This window comes from Pinus tabuliformis, chromosome 7, assembly GCF_031772625.1.
Source record: "Pinus tabuliformis cultivar Carrire ecotype Pingquan chromosome 7, CPIR1, whole genome shotgun sequence".
In the NCBI taxonomy this organism is placed as follows: Eukaryota; Viridiplantae; Streptophyta; class Pinopsida; order Pinales; family Pinaceae; genus Pinus; species Pinus tabuliformis.
Genome location: NC_142293.1, coordinates 1,273,050,826 through 1,273,063,631, shown reverse-complemented (window position 1 = coordinate 1,273,063,631; position 12,806 = coordinate 1,273,050,826).

Here is a 12,806-nt window from a genome sequence, read left to right as displayed (position 1 = left end):
ATATCCATTATTATTATAGAAAAGGTTATTTCATATTTAATATTAATATAATACGCACAAATTATTGAACAACTATAGGAAAATACATTTAGACGACTTGAAAAAGAGTTTGAAACAAAACAACTTTTGATCGTGCAAATTATAGGAAGGGTGTTAGAGTTACAATTTTTTTTCATTCAGAAGAATTATATTTTTTCTGGTTGCATTTTTCATATCCATTACTCTTATGGCAAAGTTTAATGAATATTGAATATTAAGATAATACGCACAAATTATTGAAAAATATAGGAAAATACATTTAGATGAATTGAAAAAGAGTTTGAAACAAAACAAATTTGATCATGAAAAATATATAAAGGGTGTCAGAGTTACAATTGGTTCTCATTTAGAAGAATTAGATTTTTTTCCAGTTGCATTTTTTTATATCCATTACTATTATGGCAAAGGTTAATGCATATTTACTATTAAGATTTCTATATATGGAGTGAAAATATTATTAGGATGATGTATTAAGTTTGGGGTGACATAATATCCATAAGCATCAATAAAGAGAATATATGCAATATCGCATAGTAGTGTGAGAGATCATTTTGGGATGAAGATACTTTTGACAAAGGGTGTTGTGCTTATTATTTGGGATCGTCTCCATTAATGGTTCCTCTAGGGGATCTTAATAATATATTCACCTATGGAATGGTATTTTGATATTTTTAGCACAAGACAAACTAGATAAAGTGATGAGTGACATTGAATTCCATCATCTATATTTCATATAATATATCACAAAAAATGCCCTTTGCATGTCCACCCACTTCTCTACTGATTTTGCATAGAAAGTGGAATGGTATGTTGATATTTTTAGCACAAGACAAACTAGATAAAGCAATGAGTGACATTGATTTTCATCATCTATAGTTCATGTAATATATCACAAAAAAGGCTCTTTACATGTCCGTATCATAGGAGAAACTCCTAAGAAAATGAGGGTATAAGGCAAAGATCTCACACCAAGTACAAGGTTTGTTAATTTCATGGTCTCTCATTTGGATGTCATTTCCATTCCTCAATTTCATGCTCATATTAATAAATGAAAACCAATAAACTAATGTGATAATGTATTTGGAATTTCCTTGCAAAAAAAAAAACTTCTTGTTTGACCCCTTTCCGTAGTGAAAGTAGATTTCTTTCTCTAAACTAGATTTCTTTCTAAACTAGATTTCTCTAAACTAGATTTCTAAACTAGATTTATTTCTCTAAATAAGGGGAAGGAAAAGTTAGTTTGAATCCTAACACACCAATAGGATTGGCATTGAGGGACAAGCTCAGAAACATCTGATTGCAGAAAAGAGAAATCATTTCACATTACTCTCTAGGTTCATTCAGTGTCGAGATGAGCTTAGAGGAGTTGGAGAAAATATTCCCTCTAGAGAACTAGTGATCCTAGCCCTCCTAGGGATTCTAAAATTCGGACATAGCTATTGGCACTCTGTAAATGGAAGGGAAAAATTACCAATTTGGGAGAGACTGATCTGATAATCACCTTATGGGTGCCATCAGTTAAATATTTATTGTTTAAAGGTATTACAGACTCATGTGCTGGTGTGTGTTCTATGTTATTAAAGCAACAGATCGATCAGATTGCCAATACATAGACAGTTAAAGGGAAAGAAAGCAGAGAAATATAGTAAGCAAACACAAAGACACAAGAAATTAATAAGGAGTTCACCCTACTCTCCAGGGCTACATCTCTGGTCCTGCTCTCAGTGGTGGCCTTATTTTATTGTGTCTTAAGCAGAGAAATTACAATACAGGGACTCAATGTGAGTTCTCCTAAAGCAGGTTTGCTTGGCAAGGTGGTTCTTGGATTCCCCAAGCCAATTGAGTACATAGACTTCTTCTTCCCACTAGCTCTGTGACCTTCCGGTCTTCGTTGGCAAGAGCCCAATGTGGTGCTCGGCCAGGACAGATCCTCTCTGGGGTGTCTCGGATGTCTTAATCCTCTGGTGTTCGATGCTGCCTCTGGTCAGCTCAGCCCTCTATCCTCTTCTGCTTTCGCTTTATAGTCTTCTTTCTTTATGTTTCGTTCTCCTCTTCGGATTCTGGTCTCTTTCTCTGTCTCTCGGGGTTCTTTGTCCCTCTCGGTCTCTCGACTGCCTGGCTTCTTTCTCTGTTCATGGCTTTGAAGCCATCTGTTCCAAGACTGTTCAGTTCCCCTTCCACCTCTATCGATTCACCTTTTGTAGTTGCGCTTGGAGTTCCTTGTTCGGTGTCATCATCAGCACTTAGGGGCCACATGTCCTCCTCTAAATGGTGCTAGCCTGCTTCGTCGGTTCATTTCTTCAGTTACGTCATGGATGAAGTCTTTCCTCCACCATGGTAGTCAAATGGATTCCAAACCCTTCTAAATCGTGGCTCATTCCTTCGTCGATTCCACTTCCTCCATCGGGCGCATTCTCAGCTGTCCAATCTGTGTCCTCCAGATCCAACACCATATGCATGTTTTGTGCAGTTGACTTGCTCGACCAATAGCACACGATCAATAGTGGTTTTCTCTCACCTCTGCTTGCCACACGCCAATCAATGAATGAAATCGCTCCACTCTCCTCCAAAACCATTTATCGTTTGAGGGCACCCCAATAACTACCGCCAGTTTCCAGAGCACGGGTCCCGCCTTTGTCCTTTTAACGCTTTTACCTTTTCGCCCACGGTTCTCCGGTTCCCCATGCGTCTGTGTGCTCGGGCTTCCTCCATTATGGCCCTGTTCGCCCAACAATGCGCTAATCATGCATCAAAAATCACCTTATTTTCCTGATAGGGGGCTCCCAAGGGCTACATTGACCTCCCGAGTAGTCTCCATGGGCCTCGGTCAACACACTTTGACCGAGGTCCTCGTCGTTCCACAATGGCAGCCATTCCAACTGGTTCAGTGTGTTTTTGATCGCTTTTTTGGAGTCTTTAGAGATTTTGTCTGACCTGATATAGTCATGGTTATTTGATAGTCTTTTATGAATCTGATTCAGATCACAACCTTCCCACTGAAAAAGCTTTTGGACCACCAAAAGTTGGCTTTCAAGCATCGACTAAGTGAGGGTATTGCTTTCTCACTTGTCCAATCTCAATCCACCTTGCGCTGCTCGGCTTTGAACCTTTGAGCCCAATCCTGAGGTATTCAACATCTCCCCTGCACGTCCTTCTCACCTTCCTATCCAGCACTATGTCTTCCTACTACTCATTAAGATATTCAGGTAGCAAGTCGTCAATAGAAGGCAATTGACTCTGCTCTTTAGGGTCCTCAACCACTGAAGGTTCAAACAATCTCAAGAAATTTGCATTTATGACTGAGTAGATGTGCATGTAAGTTAGTAAATCAAGGCGAAAAGCATTTTCACCAATCTTCTCAAGTATCCTAAAGGGTCCATAGCTGATAGTTTTTAACTTCTTACCTTCACCTTGCATTTTGTCCTTGCTGATAAACATCCAGACTTGGTCTCCAACTTAAAAACTATGCTCCATCTGATGCTTATCATTCCTAGCGTTGTACCTAGCCTGGCTCTTTTCCAGTTATTCCTGTACTGCCTGGTGGATCTCCTGGATCTATTCAATGAACCTAGTTGTCTTGTCCACATCACTATGTCCATCAACCATGGTACCTTTACCAAAGACAAAATCCAAAGGAGACCTTGGTGTGAAACCAAAATAGGTCTCAAAAAGAGATCTCTATGTAGAAGATTGTTTTGCCCTGTTGTAAGCATGATGCACATAACACAAGTATTCATCCCAAATCTTAGGATGTTTGCTGCAATATCCTCTCAGTAACTGGATCACTGTCCTGTTTACTACTTATGTCTAGCCATCTATATGTGGATGAAAAGTTGTGCTTTTCTTTTGTTTGGTGTCCATCAGTTCCCACAAACTCGACCAAAACTTCCCCACAAATCAGGTGTATCGATCAGATACAATGGAGGTGGGTAATCCAAAATGAACCCATACATGTTCAAAGAACAATTTTTCAGTCTATTCAGTGGTCATCTATTTACTACAAGGTATTAAAATACACATTTTGCTGAACCTATCCACAACAACATATAGATAATCATGACCTTTCCTAGATTTAGGGAATCCTCCAACGAAATCCATGGAAACACTTTCCCAAGGGTGAGAATGAAATGGAAATGGAGTGTACAAACCTAGTTTTCTGTTATTGGGCTTGCTTTTAGCACACATAGCACACTCTCTTACATATCTAGAAACTGTCTCATTCATTTTCAGCGAATAGCAGAATCTTTGCAGCTGTGCAACTGGTTTATTTACCCCAAAGTGACCTGATATCAGAGAAGTGTGTGCTTCCCTAATTATCTTTACTCTCTTAGTTTGTGGAACACAGAGTTTCCCACAATGATATAAGAGTCGGTCCTTCACATGATAGTCCAATTCTTCTACTCTTTTGCCTTGACTCAAAGTTGCATATACATCTTTAAAGTCCATATCCTGAGCATATTGTTCTATGTATCTTTCATGTAGTACAGAATTATGCTTTAGTATGGTAGATGCATTTATAATGGGTCTAGATAACATGTCTGCAACCTTGTTATGTATGCCCTTTTTATATTTGATGACTAAATGAAATTGTTGTAGAAAACCCATCCATCTGTAATGTCTTGATTGCTGCAACTTAGTTTGGGAGTGTAGGTATTGAAGTGGTTGATGATGAATATGTATTACTGTCTCTTTGCCCATTAAATAATGTTTCCACTTTTTCACACTCTCAACTAATGCATACAATTCTTTATCATATGTAGGATAGTTAACTACTGCAGGATTAAAAGTCTCAGAATGATAACATATGGGTTTGTTGTGTTGTGTCAACACTACTCCCATGGCATAGTCACTGGCATGAGTTTGGATCTCAAATGGTCTTTGTAGATCTGGAAGTGCTAGTACAGGTGTTGTACTAATTTTCTCTTTCAAGGTGTCGAAGGCTTTCTGATGTTTTCCTCCCCATTGAAACACCTTATTCAATCCTGTTAAAGCATGTAAGGGAGCTACAATTGAGGAAAAGTTAGAAACGAACTTCCTCCAATATTGTGTTGCTCCTAAGAAGCTTCTCACTTCTATAGCAAACCTAGGTTTAGGCCAATTTATAATGACTGCCACTTTAGAGGGATCTACTTTCAATTCACCTCCCCCTACTATATGACCCAAGTAATTTAGAAATGTTTTGCCAAATTCACATTTTGAGAGTTCAACATAAATTTTTTCTCTTTTCAAAACATCTAATGTCTGCTTAACATGCTTTAAATGTCCTTCCCATGTTTTACTAAAAATCAGAATGTCATCTAGATACACAATAACAAAATCATCAAGAAAAAGGCATGACTACATCATTCATTAATCTCATGAAAGTAGCAGGGGCATTAGTTAAGCCAAAAGGCATAACCAGCCATTCATAAAATCCCTGCTTTGTTTTGAAATCAGTGTTCCATGCATCTTGTTATGCAACTCTGACCTGATGGTATCCACTGTGAAAATCCACCTTGGTGAAATAAACAGCTTCCTTTAATTGATCTAAAATATCATCTATGCGAGGAGGGGGATAATGATTTTTTATTGTTATCTTATTCAGTGCTCGGTAATCAATGCACATTCTCCATGATCCATCTTTCTTTCTCACCAAAAGGATTGGTGACCCACATGGTGATGTGCTAGGCATGATGAACCCTTTCTCGAGCAACTCCTACACCTGCTTCTTGATTTTGGCATTCTCTAAAGTAGACAATCTGTACACCCCAATGTTAGGCAATGGAACATCTTGTTGCAAAATAATATCTTGTACTATTCCCCTTTTGGATGGCAGACCTTTAGGTTCTTGAAATAAGACATCATACTTTGAATTAACCTTTTCTATATCAGCGTGTTGTTCGGCATTATAGCCCTCAAATACATTGGTTTTATCAGGTTTCTTTTCCTTTACAACCATCAGTAAGAATTGTTTGCATGAATTTATCATTCTTTTCATCTGCCCTGAGTTTATGAGAGTATAATTATTCTTGAGCTCATAAACTCTTACAAATTATTCGATTCCATCTTTGACAAGTAGATACTTGTTCTCAGCTCTATATAAAATAGCCTTTCTATCATACAAGTAAGGGCTTCCCAAAACAATTCCACATATATCCAAAGGAATTATGTCTAACTCAACCTCATCTACAAATGCTAACCCAAAAGAAAACTTGAGTTTGCACTGTCTAGTCGCTTGTAGTTGTGCTTTATCATTCAACCATCCTAATGGGTATGGTTTCTTGTGAGGTGTAGTTGCTAATCCTAATTTCTTTACAATTGCTTTAGAAATTAGATTTACTTGTGAGCCACTATCAAACAAAGTATCAATCTTTTGACTTTTTGAAATAACTCGAATATGGAAAAGCTCATGTCTTTTTCTCACATTTTCTTCATCAATAACAAATTGAGCAGAATTACTAGTAGATGCTTTATAATTCTTACTTTATATACCTGTGGCTTCTATAGTTGTTTCATCTCCTGAGTCTGACCCCAAATCTTTCTGAATAGATGTAGCAGTCTTCTTCTTTTTTCCCTTGGACTTCTTAGGTCTCATCTCTGGATGCAGAATCCAACAATTCTCATAATCATGCCCATTCTTTTTACAGTGAGTGCATGAAGATTTGCTTTTCTATGCAGTGTTAGCCTTCCTTGCTTTCAACTTCTACTTTATTTTCTCCATTCTCTTGCTTACAGTGGGTTGGGATGGTCCCCTAACTTCTGGATTTCCATTCTTTCCTCTAGCTTCTAGATGAATAGCTTGTACAGATACCTCATCTATACTAGTGGGATTAAACAAGAGGATGGTATGCCTCATGTAGTTGTGTAGACCACCAATTTACTTCAAAAGAGTCTCTAGTGAGTCAATTCTCTCTTTCTGAATTCTTGAGTATATCCTTGCACACTTTTCCCTTTCAAATTTCGAATATTTTTCCAACTCATCATGGCTTGTTGCATGTAGGCCAATGGATAGAACTCATTTTTTATTGTAGCAACAAATTCACTCTAGACAGAGATGGTCTTGCCATTTCTTGTCAGATCAGCTTGGGTACTGCCTTCCCACCAAACCAAGGCAGTGCCTCCTAGGTGTAGGCTTGCCACCTGAATCTTACTCTTGTTTGAGTCTATGTTCTGTACCCTGCAATACACATCAATTTGTCTAATCCATTTGTCCAACTTTTCAGCATTTAGCTCTCCATCATATATAGGAAAATCAAATTTAACATCTAGCTTAATCAAAGATGCTTTCTTATTATGCACAGGGCTATTAGGAGGTGTGAGAAAGCTTTACTCTTTCCCCTTTCCTTTGGAGTGGTCATGGAAGTGAGTCTCATCTTATTCTTTATCTTGTTTAGAACCTGAGGAGTCTTCAGTCTTATGCTTTCTAAAGTCTCTGTACATTTCTTCTACCATAGACTTTATAGCTAGGAAACACTCTATGAATTGAGGGTCTAGCCCCACAGAACCTCCCTCTAACATTGTCTTCCGAGGATAGACTCTCCCAATTTCAGGATTAGTTTCCACCAACTCTCCTTATCCTAATTTGAGCTTTGATCTAGTGAGCATTCACAGCTAACCCAACACAAGCTTGTCTAACCTTACAACCTAGAGATCTGATACCACTTGATCTGATAATCACCCTATGGGTGCCATCAGTTAAAGATTTATTGTTTAAAGGTATTACAGACTCATGTGTTGGTGTGTGTTCTGTGTTATTGAAGCAACAGATCGATCAGATTGGCAATACACAGATAGTTAAATAGAAAGACAGCAAAGAAATATAGTAAGCAAACACAAAGACATAAGAAATTAATAAGGAGTTCACCCTACTCTCCAGGGCTACATCTCCGGTCTAGCTCTCAGTGGTGGCCTTATTTTATTGTGTCTTAAGCAGAGAAATTACAATACAGGGACTCAATGTGAGTTCTCCTGAAGCAGGTTTGCTTGGCAGGGTGGTTCTTGGATTCCCCAAGTCACTTGAGTACATAGACTTCTTCATCCTACCAGCTCTGTGATCTTCTGGTATACAATGGCAAGATCCCAATGTGGTGCTCAGCCTGGATAGATCCTCTATGGGGTGGCTTGGATCTCTTAAGCCTCTAGTGCTCGATGTTGCCTCTGGTCAACTCGGCCCTCTTTCCTCTTCTGCTTTCGCTTTACTATCTTCTTTCTCTGTGTTCTGTCCTCCTCTTGGGATTCTGGTCTCTTTCTTTGTCTCTCGGGGTTCTCTATCCCTCTCGGTCTCTCGACTTCCTGTCTTCTTTCTCTGTTCATGGCTTTGAAGCCATACATTCGAAGATTGTTCGGTTCCCCTTCCGCCTCTGTCGATTCACCTTCTACAACTACGCTTGGAGTTCCCTGTTTGGTGTCATAATCACCGCTCAGGGAGTGGCCACATGTCCTCCTCTAAATGTCGCCAGCCTACTTCGTCAGTAAATTTCTTAAGTTACGTCATGGATGAATTTTTTCCTCCATTGTGGCAGTCAAATAGATTCCAAACCCTTCTAAATCGCGGCTCATTCCTTTGTCGATTTCGACTCCTCCATTAGGCACATTCTCAGCCGTCCGATCTGGGTCCTCCAGATCCAACGCCATACGCACGTTTTGTGCGGTTGACTTGCTTGACCGATAGCACGTGATCAACGGTGGTTTTCTCTCACCTCCGCTTGCCATTCGTCGATCAATGAATGGAATTGCTCCGCTCTCCTCCAAAACCATTTACCGTTTGAGGGCAGCCTAATCAATACCGTCGGTTTCCAGAGCGCGAGTCCCGCCTTTGTCCTTTTAGCACTTTTGCCTTTTCGCCTGCGGTTCTCCAATTCCCCATGAGTCTGTGTGTTCGGGCTTCCTCCATTATGGCCCTATTCGCCCAACGATGCATGATTAATACTAATCACACATCAAAAATCACCTTATTTTCCCGATCTGGGGCTCCGAGGGGCTGCTTTGACCTCCCGCGTAGTCTCCATGGGCCTTGATCAACGCGCCTTGACTGAGGTCCTTGTCCTTCCATGCTGGCTGCCATTGCCACTGGTTTAGGGTGTTTTTGATTGTTGTTTTGGATTCTTTAGATATTTTGTTCAACCTGATACAGTCATGGTTCTTTGACAGTCTTTTATGGATCCGATTCAGATCAGAGACTTTGGTCTGATTTGGTGTAGGAAGAAATTCAACGGAATACTAGAAATGGAATAACATCCAAATCTGAGGGGGAAGAAAATTTTTCCTTGGTTGGAAATGGCAATAAGGGCAAGGGAAAGAAGGCTCAAAGAAAACCAGAGACTTGTCAAAACAATGACAAGAAGAAGGACTTGAGAAAGATAAAATGTTTTCACTGCCATGAATTTGGGCACTATGCAAGAAAGTGTTAGTAGAAAAAGTATAAGAAGAAGCCTTCAAGAGGAGCAAGAGGTGAAGCACTTGCCTCACAATTCGAATTAGGCTTCACCCTGATTGCATGTATGGACACCATTATAATGGGGAGTGTGTGGTATCTATATTCAGATGCCTTGTTCCATATGGCATGATGTAAATAATGCTTTAGTACCCTAGAGGAGAAGGATCTCTAGATGCACATATAAATTGTGGATGATGGGTGGTACAATACCAAAGGAATTGGTATCGTAACCTTTAAGAGGAAGTGGGACTCACATATTCATCTAAAATATGTCATGTATGTACTTGGGATGAAGAGGAACCTGCTCTCTATAGTTGTATTGGAGGATCATGGCTATGATGTTGTTTTCAGTAAGGGGAAATCCTTTCTGAGACATGTAACTACCGGGCAAGTAAAACTTATTAGCTCATTATCACTTGCAGCTCCTTTTTGGAGCAAGACCTCATAACTAGTTAAAAAATTCTTTATCGCATTTAACGTCTCTTCACATTTCTACTCTTTTTCCTTAGATTGTGATGACAACCCTAGATTGTCAAATACTTCATCATTTGTTCTCTTCCCTAATCGTGTCGATCTTCCTTTAAAGTTTGTTGTGTCTTTTTCTTTTATTTTTCTATATATTACTTCCTACCAACAAGCCATGTCCTCAAGGCTAATTTTATTTTCCACCACTAGCCTTATCCAATCATTAATCACAAGATTAATTTCAATGCTTCCTATAGTAAAAAAGAAAATGTTGTTGCAAAAATGTCCTTCAATTTGCAACTGGACCAGCTTGACATAATACCTTGAAAGCATAAGTACGTTTCTCCTCACCATCCACCAAATGGTTCTCAGACCAATGAACCTACTTCATAACGACATCAAAAAATATATTATCTTCATCGTCGCTTAAGCAACAAGCACATATTCTCCATTCCCTTTTTCACTCCATAATGGTGATCTTGAAGTTGTTTCGATGAGAATCGAAACCATGACCTCACATCATCTATAGTTTTGAACTCTTCTTCCTAAAGAAGGTAGTCACCCTTTCACACTTAGATTATTTGGCTATCCTTTCATGCCTAACCCCACACTTGGTGCCTATTGTGAGTAGGATGATGACGGTAGGTGCGCAAGTGTCTTCCTTGTGACTCAGTAATAGAGGAAACTAGTGACCTCAAACACAAATGGACAGGGCGAGAAGTAGTTGAATGACATAACACCACAAATTGAGAGACATTAGCAATATTAAAGTGGTGTATTGATAAGCTTGAGGATATCTTGGAGGAAACAATTATATCCATGGAGGTGCTAGCTGATGCACATGACTTTCACAATAAGTCCAGATGAATATTGTGCATAATATGATGTGAGAATGATTTGAGGACCATATAGGTGAATAGATCACATACTAATTGTGTGATGAGGTGCATTTTCAGCCTTAGTATAGGCATGCCAAAGGGGAATTTGGATTGAGCACAAATATTGGAAATGTTGACACCCAATCTTTGGGATTAGGAAAACTTATGTAAATATTCTAAATAGCAAAAAATAAAGGAAGATAGAATACAAAGAGACATTGAGAGATGAAACACAATAGTCTCCCTCTCCTTCTATATAGTCATATTATCTTTTAATGCTAAACACAATTTGATTCAGAGTTACAAACCTGGCCTAACATGGTATCAGAGCAACATGTCCCAATTCAGCTCCTCTTGTATCTCATATTCATTGACATATTCCCTACAATTATTTCCTTAATAAGGTTGAGAACAAAAACTGTTGTCATGTAAGGCCTTAAGATGGATCTTAAGGCTTTTCTCTGGAAATTTTCAAGGTGGGAGAAGTAGTAAAAATGACACATAAAGTTGATTCCTCAAAATATTTCACTCTAAAATATGGCTGAAAAATAATATATTGATCCAACCACAATTATTAATACTTTCCTCTAGGATCGTATCTAACAACATATGAAAAAATTTCTTTACCTATAAAATCTAAGTGAAAGGCCTACTCACATTGCTTAGCAGAACATAATATGCCATCCTCAAAATCCTCCACCTCCTCAAGTTAAAAAATAATATTAGGGGAAGGAAAAATTACTTTGAATCCTAACAAACCAATAGGATTTTTTCTACTTATTTTATCAAGAAATATAATTCTATTAATGAAACAAGATGACTATGTAATCAACAAATATTAACGCTCAAAATAGTTTTGTGAAAAAATTCCATCACCTAAGGAGAGCATATAGATGAAGGAGATACTAAAGATGAGGCTCCCATAATAGATACAACTTAACCTCCACCCATCAATATCCCATTCTAGTAGTTTGAGTTAATTTGATTATCCCTCTTTAATGCATCCATCACTACAACACGTGAACTCTTGAAGCCTTTTATTTTCATATGTTGAAAAGGCTTGGTTGATCCAATCCCTCTACTCTAGTACTTCTCACATGGATACATTGTCAATATATTGTGTGTAAACTTAATATAATTTGTGATCCCATTTTTCGTATCATGAATTATATATTCCCATCCATTCTCTACTTTATTTTGTCTAAACATGAGAAGGAGACATGAAAACTTGACTTACTAGTGACGTGACTTCTAAATATTCCACAAAATCATAAGATGATTCATAGAAACGTCACTAAAATTCAACCAATATTAAAGAGTTATCAATTTAATAATTCATTATATAGTTTAATATATGTTATGTTCTAAATAAACCATGGTTGATAATAATTTTGTTAACAATAACAAAAAATCTTATAAAACAGAGTATGTTTATGTGTTTTTTCATTAGCAAAAACAAAGTTGACCATATTTCTATTCGATTTGAAAAAAATACACATAATAGATACTTATAGCATTCACAAGGAATCAAGGTCATTATATTATCGTTACAAATTTCTATCTCAATATTTAAAATTCCAAGAAAAAAATCAAGAAGCCCATAACCCTTTATAAAATTGATTGTAAACATCTAGTATTTTAAATATTTATAAGTAAATTATACCATGATAAAAGTTTAATTACTTCCAATAAGGAAATGATGTACTCTATCATCACCTAGAATAGAATACTCTCGCAAAGGTCAATGTAGATATGACATTCTATTCACTCAAGGTTGATTATTGGAAAAAATATTTCGAGTTCTACTCTGCACCTAGCCATAGACCTTATTGCTCAAGCACAAGATTTAAGAGTGTTTATAAGGTAGCAATAAATATGAGATGGATTGTCAAGCATATGTTGGCAGGGGTGTTGTTGGACTGTCATAGTGGAAAAAATGATCTAATGGATAAAATGAACGCATGCTTCCAAAGAAAATTTCAATGTTGAGGAGCAACTTGGGAGGGGTA